The sequence below is a fragment of the Salminus brasiliensis genome, chromosome 25 (genome assembly GCF_030463535.1).
Source record: "Salminus brasiliensis chromosome 25, fSalBra1.hap2, whole genome shotgun sequence".
Classification (NCBI taxonomy): Eukaryota; Metazoa; Chordata; class Actinopteri; order Characiformes; family Bryconidae; genus Salminus; species Salminus brasiliensis.
Window position 1 is genome coordinate 7,002,419 of NC_132902.1, and position 9,513 is coordinate 7,011,931.

Here is a 9,513-nt window from a genome sequence, read left to right on the forward strand (position 1 = left end):
GTGTGGGTTCCTTTTTTTGTTTTTACTTCAACATCATGGAGAACTTTGAGTTTCAACAATTCTCTGTAAAATATGTCATGGTTCTGTGCTGTAACAATGGGTTTAAATCAGTTGTAATTTTCAGCAGTCAAATCTGCATGTGGTGCATGCCATTTTTATTTTTTAATTTTAAAAAAATTAAGCCGCTGGGCTAGCAGATTCTCATGTGTTTTCTTTGTTTTTATGTATACATGAATGTAACGGACCTACTAAATTCACTTAATGTACAATTAGAATTGCATCCTGTTTGGGATGAGTATTCATTACACAGTATATTTCACGGTCATTGTACATTTCCCTTGAGTTTGTTTTTACATGAATGTAACGGACCTACTAAATTCACTTAATGTATCATAGGTTTTTTTGTTTTTTTGCTGCTTGCATTTTAATGGTTGTTACTCTGCACCATACACTCGTAGCCTTCAATACAATGTACTGTATCTCAGGATAGATTGGATTAAAAGGGCAGCAATATTTGTCAGTCGGTGAATGTTATAGGCTTAACCACCTGTATTAAAAAATGTGTGAGCATATACATATAGATAAATGGCTTTCTTGGTTCAACTGCTATACCTCAACCTTGGAAAACATATTCCATTATGTGCCTCACTTTCAAGAAAGCCAGAGGGAGGGATAAAGGCATAGTCAACTTACTGCTTACTCCCTCTCTTTCTCCTTGCTTGTGAGAGAAGATTGCAAGAAATATTGTTGTTTTATCAGGCTGACTGACTAATACTTGCACCCTTTTTATTCAGGTGCTTTCTTAGAAAATGATACACCCAGTCGGGTTTGTGCCAATAACACGTCTTTCACTAAAATTATTTATTAATTATTCTGAATATTATTTATAAATATTTATTATTACGTTTTATCTTCATGACATGATCTAGATTAATCGTGTGATGTTTGTGGTCTAGGTGCATCAGGCATTTGTCTTTTTTATACTGAACACAAACCATTACTGGTATTTTCTTTTCCTGAGGTACAGGACAGGAGTCCCAAAGGGGAGAAACGAGGACATCTAATAAACAGTTAGTTTTTTTTTTTTATTGTTTCCATTATATTTGTTTTTATTGGAAATGTCCCAGATTTTTCTTGGTATTGCTCTGCACTGTATGTCCAGTTAACAACATTACCTCAGGTCAGAACTCTCCAGAGCAGCTGATTGTACAGTAATTTTACAAATCAGGACTTTTACTGTACTTTCTTTGGTGTTTCTGGTAACTTGGCTACAATTTTATGGAAGCAGATGTTAAATGATTTTAGGCATTTTTCTATTAAAGGAAAATGTTTTTTATTTACATAACTCTTTTGAATGCAACTTCACTGTTTTAGAAGACTTAGAAAGGCTTAGAAAGCTAAGCGCACATTTAAATATGTAAGGATTGGCAGTATAAATACACACATAGAGGCATGTACACTATCTATGACAAGTTAAATGGTTTTCAGAATATCTTTCTTAGATGAGGGCTGTGGATTTATCAAAGAAATGAAAGGAGCATACAAAAAAAGTACAATTAGAATTGCATCCTGTTTGGGATGAGTATTCATTACACAGTATATTTCACTGTCATTGTAAATTTCCCTTGAGTTTGTTTTGACACTTTTTTGGTAGAAGTATTCATATTTGTTCAGACATATTTATGAGTATGTGAAACACCATTATTATTTCTTTTTTTCCATGTTGGTCATAAATCAGAGGGTAGTGCCCAAAGGGATTGTTGAAAACCTCAGTAAGAGCAAAGAGTATTAAATATAAATTCCACTTTATTTTTTATTCTCTAGAATGATGATAACACATTAAATGTAACATTTCAGCTTGATGAGAAGTGAAGGCAATTACAATACTATATACTATACAAATACTCAATTTGGTGCTTTCCCTTTAACTATGAGTTTCAGAAAAGGTATTTGAAGGGCTAATTGAAAGGTACTTCACATGTTTTTACTGTTGTGTTACATCTGCAGTGTAATTAGGACTGCCTTTGATTGAAATCAGGTTAACTGCCATTTAATGCATGAGCTAAGTATTTTAACAAATTAGTTAGAAAATACTATATGCTTAAGCATCTTACAAAATAACAGCCCATAACAATGTCAAGGTGATTTAGTATCTAAATGTTGGTTTATTATATCTATAATTTTTATTGACAAAATTTAGATTTGACAAAATTAGTAATTTTATATTAGAGAAGGAAAATTAACAGTGCAATTACATAGTGATGTTAACAGACAGATCAGCTAGAATATAGGCTATAATAGAATAATAGAATATAGGGTATAATAAAGGCTTCATAAAAAAACAAACAAAAAAAACCTTTGGAATACTGAGTTAGATACATAAAGGATATTAGACAGGACTACATTTTATGGTAGTCTTTAGGTTAATTGAAAATCAGACAGTCCAAGAGACAGACTAATTATTGAAATTTCTGGTATATCCAATTGAGTTTTTTCTTAGTAGAAGGGTGAATGATACACAGAAGTATCTTTAAAGTGTCAAGCGTAGAGAGTAGGTGGAACCTAAGGGGGGGAATGTAAGGTCAGCAGGTCATGTTTTTGTATTACATGAACACTGATACCCATGGAGTACACTGTACTAACATACACTTTGTATCAATACCTGACAACCTTTCTAATTAGCAAATTCAGCTACTGTCAGGTCAATCCACTTTTGATTCAGGTGTTCAGCTGATCACAATTTGTATAATCTTTGCTGAAGCACTAATTAAATTATACAATATGGATTTTAAGATCATTAAGATCTACCATGCCTGATTGCAAGTAGCATATTCGATAGTAGAGTGTGCACAAAATAGGTATGTTATAAAAGTAGTGTACTAGGTTATAAGTGCTGACCTCATGATTTGCAGTGACAATCATTGGCAGCATCATTCTCCTAGATAAAGGTGGGCCTTCCCTTATAATAATGTGTTTCACTTCAGCAAATGTTTCCATATGTTCAATAAATGACTAAAATGTGACATTGACATTGCTTTCTAAATGTTTGGAGGTCATATTTAGCCTTGAGCCAACTTAATTCAATAGTTTGAAACTTTTTTTGGAAATTTGTAAATCTAAATTAACCTTTTCCCATGTATTTAAATTAAATTAATTTAAATTAAATCTCTTTTTCAAAAACAACACCTAGTTTGAATAAACTCAAGGGAATGATACATGACAAAACAAATAGGCTTTCTTTGAGGTTTCACTTACAGTGTAATACTGACCACACTATCCTTCTTTACCTCCTTTGCATTAATGTTTTAATAGTACAGCATAAAAACTTAAAATTTTCATTGGTCTTTGACCTTTGATGTCAGATATGTATTTGTTTGTGTAATGCACTGGTGACTGTTCCAGCCTTGTAGTTCACTGGGCTGTTTGATTATATCATTATTTTTGCTACCTCAGCCTGCTAGTGGTTTTGCTGTTTAAGGGGTTTAGGTCACAATGCAACTGTGACTTGCATGGAAAATAATGGTGAATTAAGAGTTAGTCAATCAGAGTGCAAGCTTTGTGATCAGTTAGTGTACCAATTGAAAACTGTAGCATTTCAGATGCAGAGAAAACTGGTCCATCATTAGAAATATGTTTGGAATGCTTTTCTTCTGTCTGCTGTAGGTTAGTAGCAAAACATTTTCAACTGTAATGCGGGTTCATGTACATTACTGCAGACACTTGTGTTTCTTTGTATATAATTACATTGTGATTGATTAAGTGATTGTGTATCGTTGTTACCTTTTTTCCAAGTTGATGTCTATCACTACCAAGCAGAAAATTGTCACAGTAACCTGTATACTTTCAGCTTGCGTAACTATTATATGTGCTGCCATATTAGACAGTGTACACTTGTTTCAGCCTTAGGATAAATCTTTCTTGAGGGTTATGGCATATTGAGTTGAGCTATTAGTTTATTGGTTTGATTCTTGTTCCAAACTAAAGTCAACTATTTGTATTTTTTCTATTGGTGTGTTCTAAGCTTTCTAGGAAAAAAAGACTATATATAGTCTTTGAATGAATGTGAAGACTATATATAGTCTTTAAATTATATGCAAATATGATGCTCTAAAATGTTTGGGTTTTATTTCAATGTTTTGAAGACTTATGTTCCTGAAGTGGAAATAATTAAAAGGTCTTAATATTATGATTGGTTTTGTATGCAAGACATTGAGTAAGCTTTTGAGAAAAGTACCAGTTAAAAGATGTTGCCTCTGTATCCTTAAAAGTTTGTCTGTATGCCTTATGTTCGTCTATGCTCAGTGCCCATGTTTATAAGTAGGTGGAGTTCTATCCATCATTCTGTAAATTATTTCAGAATATTAAACACAACCTGTGCCATCAGCCACGGCCGTTACGTCATTTGGAAAAAAATATAATACATAAAACATAATTAAACATCCCCTATTTTACATTTTCCAGTAAATTACTGTCCAAAGACACCAGCTTTCCCTCAGCAGCCAGGCAACTAAACTTAGTAAAATTTTCTTTTTTGATGAACTGCAAGAGATACAGCCAAATATCCTTTTTCAGTGCTTTATATACAGCAAGGATTGTAAGACAAAGTAAAGCCAACTGGGGAAACAAAAAAATTGGACACTTCAAACTCCCTATAGTTCCCTATAGTATTTGTTTTCTCCATGTTTGTATGGTATGTTATGGTGTTACGATCTTATGGAAAAAGAAATACAACATAGAATACCTCAAATAACAAATCCTTGTAATTATTGACAGCCTTCACATGTAAGTAGAAACACTGTAATCTCCTCATTGATGTTCTCAAAGCTCCTTGTATATTTTTTTTCCTCTATCATTTTAAATAATTTTACAGTCACAAGTTTATATTACTAAATACAGTGTACAAAGGCACTTGAAGTTAGTGGGTTTTCAAGAATGTGACAGTGCTAATCTGCACTCACTGTGTGGGTACCTACATGTGTTTTACTGTAATAATTTCTTTGCAGCAGTGTAAATTAGTAGTTGTCTCCTTGACGTACAAAATGTCTAAGAAGATAATGGCTTAAACTATGGTTTTGCAACTGTGTTGAATGCTACTTGTTGCTACATGTTTCCTTGAGTGTATTTATTTTCACCAAAATTGAATGTAAGCATAAAATCTTAAAATATAAACTAACCTTGAAGTACATATGATACATGATAACATTAATATATGTACACAGGCCCATAACAATGCATTGTATATAAGGATCTGTATATTCATATACATGTCTTAAGGAAAGGGATGCGTCTCTTCCTCATTTAATTCAGGGAACAAATGTTTTAGTGCAGTATATTTAGTCATACATCTTCAGCCAAAACCATTTTCTAGTTTATGTACATTCTAGTTTTTGGTTTTAGAATGTTAGTGTGAGTTTAACAAGGGAAATTAACCATTTTTATCCAGGAATACTGCCAGTGAGCAAACAGTGGTGTACTCAATGCTGTAAAAAAAAAGTTTATCTATGAAATGGTAAACTGTTTAAGTGTTTATAGTAACCTTATACTTGCTTTCTGTAGTTTTGATCAGATGTATATACCCCTGGTGAAAACCCACTTAAGAGTTTGGCTTGAAATAAAATATGTACTGAATCAGTTGGTAATTCATTTACCTCTTTGGTAGACATGGGTAAACACACACACACACACACACACACACAATTTATTTTATTTATTTATTTATTATATTTTCATTTCTTCTATTGCAGTTATTTGTGCATGCTTTAAATAACTTGGTTTATACATCTGGTTTACTGTTTAAAAAAAAAAAAAAAGAGGTCATTGGGCCAATGTAAAAAGCTTACACAGAATGAAGGACATTTATCCTAGATGTGATAATCTGCAGCTACTTTCTGTTTGTAAAAGCAAATGTGTAATATGTCTTGTGTACAGTAAAAGAGCTGTGGATGTGGTCAGGGTTGTCAGTTTTTGTTTGTTTATTTTAGACTAAACTTTCTTCTAAACAATTTTATGTTCAGCTTTCTGAAGTAAAATCTGTCATTGTTGTTTTCCAACCTATATAAAGGGCCCTTATCAACATTTCTCCAGTTTAACCACAACCACTAATCCCTCAGGGACTGATACATTGACTAAATTTATTCCGTTTTTTTTTTTTATCAATATTGACGCCTTGCGTCTGTTTTACTGGAATTATTTTATGTATTACATGATTTATTGTAAGTTTATTTAATTATTATTTTAATAATTATATAGTAATGTAATTACTTTTGAGTTCAGAATGACATTCCGTATATTTACAGTTTAACATCTAAAAAAAGTTTAGTTCAGGTAGAAAATGTCGCTCAGACTCTGTACACACTGTCATATGCCTAGTGACAACACTATACTGCTTTATAATAGCAGTGTACCTGATCCTTTTCAGAACTTGCCTTAAACAATGTATTTAGTTTGTGTGCTGTTCCTGAGCATTTGCTGTCAAACAGATATAGTCTGTCTAATTTCACGTAGTGCTTTAGTTTAAAGAACTGCCTGAACTAAGAATCGAAACACCAGTCAGATAGCTGAAAATGTTGTATCAGTGTACTGACGGTTCTGAATTTCAAAAAGTATGGATAGCTTTTTGTTTGTATTTGCTCAATTTGTTTGCCTATTCTGTACTCTGTTTCTAATGCAGGGATGCCCAGTTCCAATCTCGGAGGGCATGGGTTCAGCACAGTTTGGTGATATCCCAGCTCTCACAAACCTTATTGATTATTACTGTTATGTAATATAATTAGGTATTAGCACAGGGACATCACTGAACTTCAGGAGTCTCTTCAGGACTTCAGGAGTTAAGCACCTTTGTTCTGATGCATTGCTGGTTATGAAAATGATATATGCTCATTTAGTATCCATTATTGTAAAAGTTATTAGAAGATAAAATAATCTACAAAAGACATAAAATAAAAAAATTCAACATTTAAGCAAGTGTATTTTTTTTCTTATAAAACAACATAAAATGAAAGGAGCACCATACAAAAGCACTTTAATGTACTTTGGGCTTGTGTTGCAGCCAGTGGCACATATATAATTTCACTGGTTGAGGAAATAACATTACACGAAAGACCTGTGAATTCTGGAAACTGAGAAGGATGCCTTCTACAGCAGGATAATGATCCTAGGCACAACTCAAAATAGATAACTTCCTACTTTAAGAGGCACAAGCTGAAGGTTATTCAGAATCTCACAACTACAATCATTTTGCACGGAAGGAAAAACCCTAGGCAATAAGCTGTGAGACTTGCCAAGGGGGATGTTGCCCAAATTTTGTGCCATTTTCTTTTTTGTTATTTTACAACATAAAATCTGGTAAATAATTATGGAAATAAGTATTGCACTCTGCATGGTCTGTACAACCCCTTCATAGTTTGTACACGTTTTCCTTCTTACTTTGAAAATAAAAATCTATTTTTAATTAATCAGTCAATAGGACATTTTCCTAAGAATGCATCAGACTTGTTTGGATGATGAATTTTCTTGGTCTTCCAGATCTCAACTTGTACTCAACCACTCAGATTTTCAAAGTTCTAGGCATCTACTTAAAGGAACACATGGCTGCTGATTGTGGGGACATGATGAGGCGGTTGATGTATCAGAGAATATAAAATGTTTAAATATATTCATGTGACCTGGCCTTTATTTGCAAAGTATCAAATCATAGCCCAAACAAGCTAATTAATGCCTGAAACCTTGGTACCAGCTGCACTACACAGTAAAAAAAAAAAAAATACTATTTGAGGGTTTACATCATTGCGTTTACAAAACATGCCTACAACTTAAAACATTTCATATTTTTTTTATTGTGAAGCAAACAACAAATAGAACAAAATAACAGAAAAGTATGCATAACTATGTGGCAAGATGTGGCATGTGGGATTTTTGCCCATTCCTTAAGGCAAAACTGCTCCACCTTTTTCAATACGTTTCAATACATTTACACATTTTCCCCTTAAACCACTCGAGAGTTGCTTTAGCAGTTTGCTTGGGTCATTGTCCTTTTGGAAGGTGAATCTCGGTCACAGTCTCAAATCACTGACAGACCCAAATAGGTTTCGATCAAGAATATCACTGTATTTAGCACCATTCATCTTCCCCACCTCGACTCGGACCACCACCATGTTTCACTGTGGGGATGGTGTTCTTGGGGTGATGTGTTTCGATTTGTGCCAGATATAGTGTTTCATAGGTGTCTGAAAAGTTCAAGTTTGGTCTCATCTGACCAGAGCACCATCCTCCCTACATCATGATCATCGATCATCGAGTGATTTATTTATTATTATTTTTATTTAATAAATAACCCAACCCTGACTTGTACTTCTCTATAACTTTGTCCCTGATTTGTTTGGAGATCTCCTTGGTTTTCATGGTGTTGTTTGGTTAGTGGTGCCTCTTGTTAAATTGGGGTTGCAGTCTCTGGAGCCTTTCAGAAAAGGTGTGTATACACTGACAGATCATGTGACACTTAGATTGCACACAGGTGGACTTCATTTGTGACTTCTGAAGGTATTTGGTTGCAACATAACTTTTTAGGGGCTTCATAGCAAAGAGGGTGAATACATATGCACATATCACTTTTTTTTATATCCACAATGTATTTTTTTAATATATTTTTCACATTTTACTTCAGCAACTTAGAATTTTATTGTGCAAATGCATCACACAAAATTCAGATAATAAAATATATAATATATAATATATTATATTATAATATTATATATAATATAATATATATAATATAATAATAATTAAAAAAATATTGGAATTAGTGACATTTAAACAGCAATTTTAGCAAAGCAATTATTCCCCTTTGTTGTATAAGCTTAAAATGAAAAAAAAAACACCTCTGTTGTACAAAACCATAGAATTTTATAAATAGTGTTTATATTTTGCTTATATGTTGGAACAGAACTTGAATGTTCTGTATAGAGTTAACACAACTGGAAGTACTGAAACTTTATTACTGTGGCTCTATTTCTAACAAATTGTTATTATATTTTATATATATTTAATTGATATATATTTCATGCACAATTAACCGAATGGACAGAATTATATGTGCTGCTCTATGCAACAGCTGTGATTGGCTGCGCCGTACTAGTGGTGTGCTGAAAGTGAGTGTTGTGACTGGCTCAGTTCATCAGTAGTCAACATCATATCTAAAATGAATCAGCTGTCCCATTTCCCCAATTACTGCTCCTTCTGTCCATTCCTCCTGCTCCTCTCCTCTCCTCGATTCCTCCACCTTCTTTTGGGGTAGGAGAGCAGGAGTAGCAAAGGTTTCTGAACACAGCCGAGAGAGTAGTACTGCAAATCTATGAATCAAAACAGGTCAATGGATCCCTAAATGACCCAAAAGAAGACAAGTATCAGGGACCTTCAAGATGTTTTTAAGACAAAAACTGTGCTCTGTTGTACAGTGCACTGAAGATACAACAGTTCAATAGTTCTTATAAAGGCTCTTAAAGACTCTTATTAAAC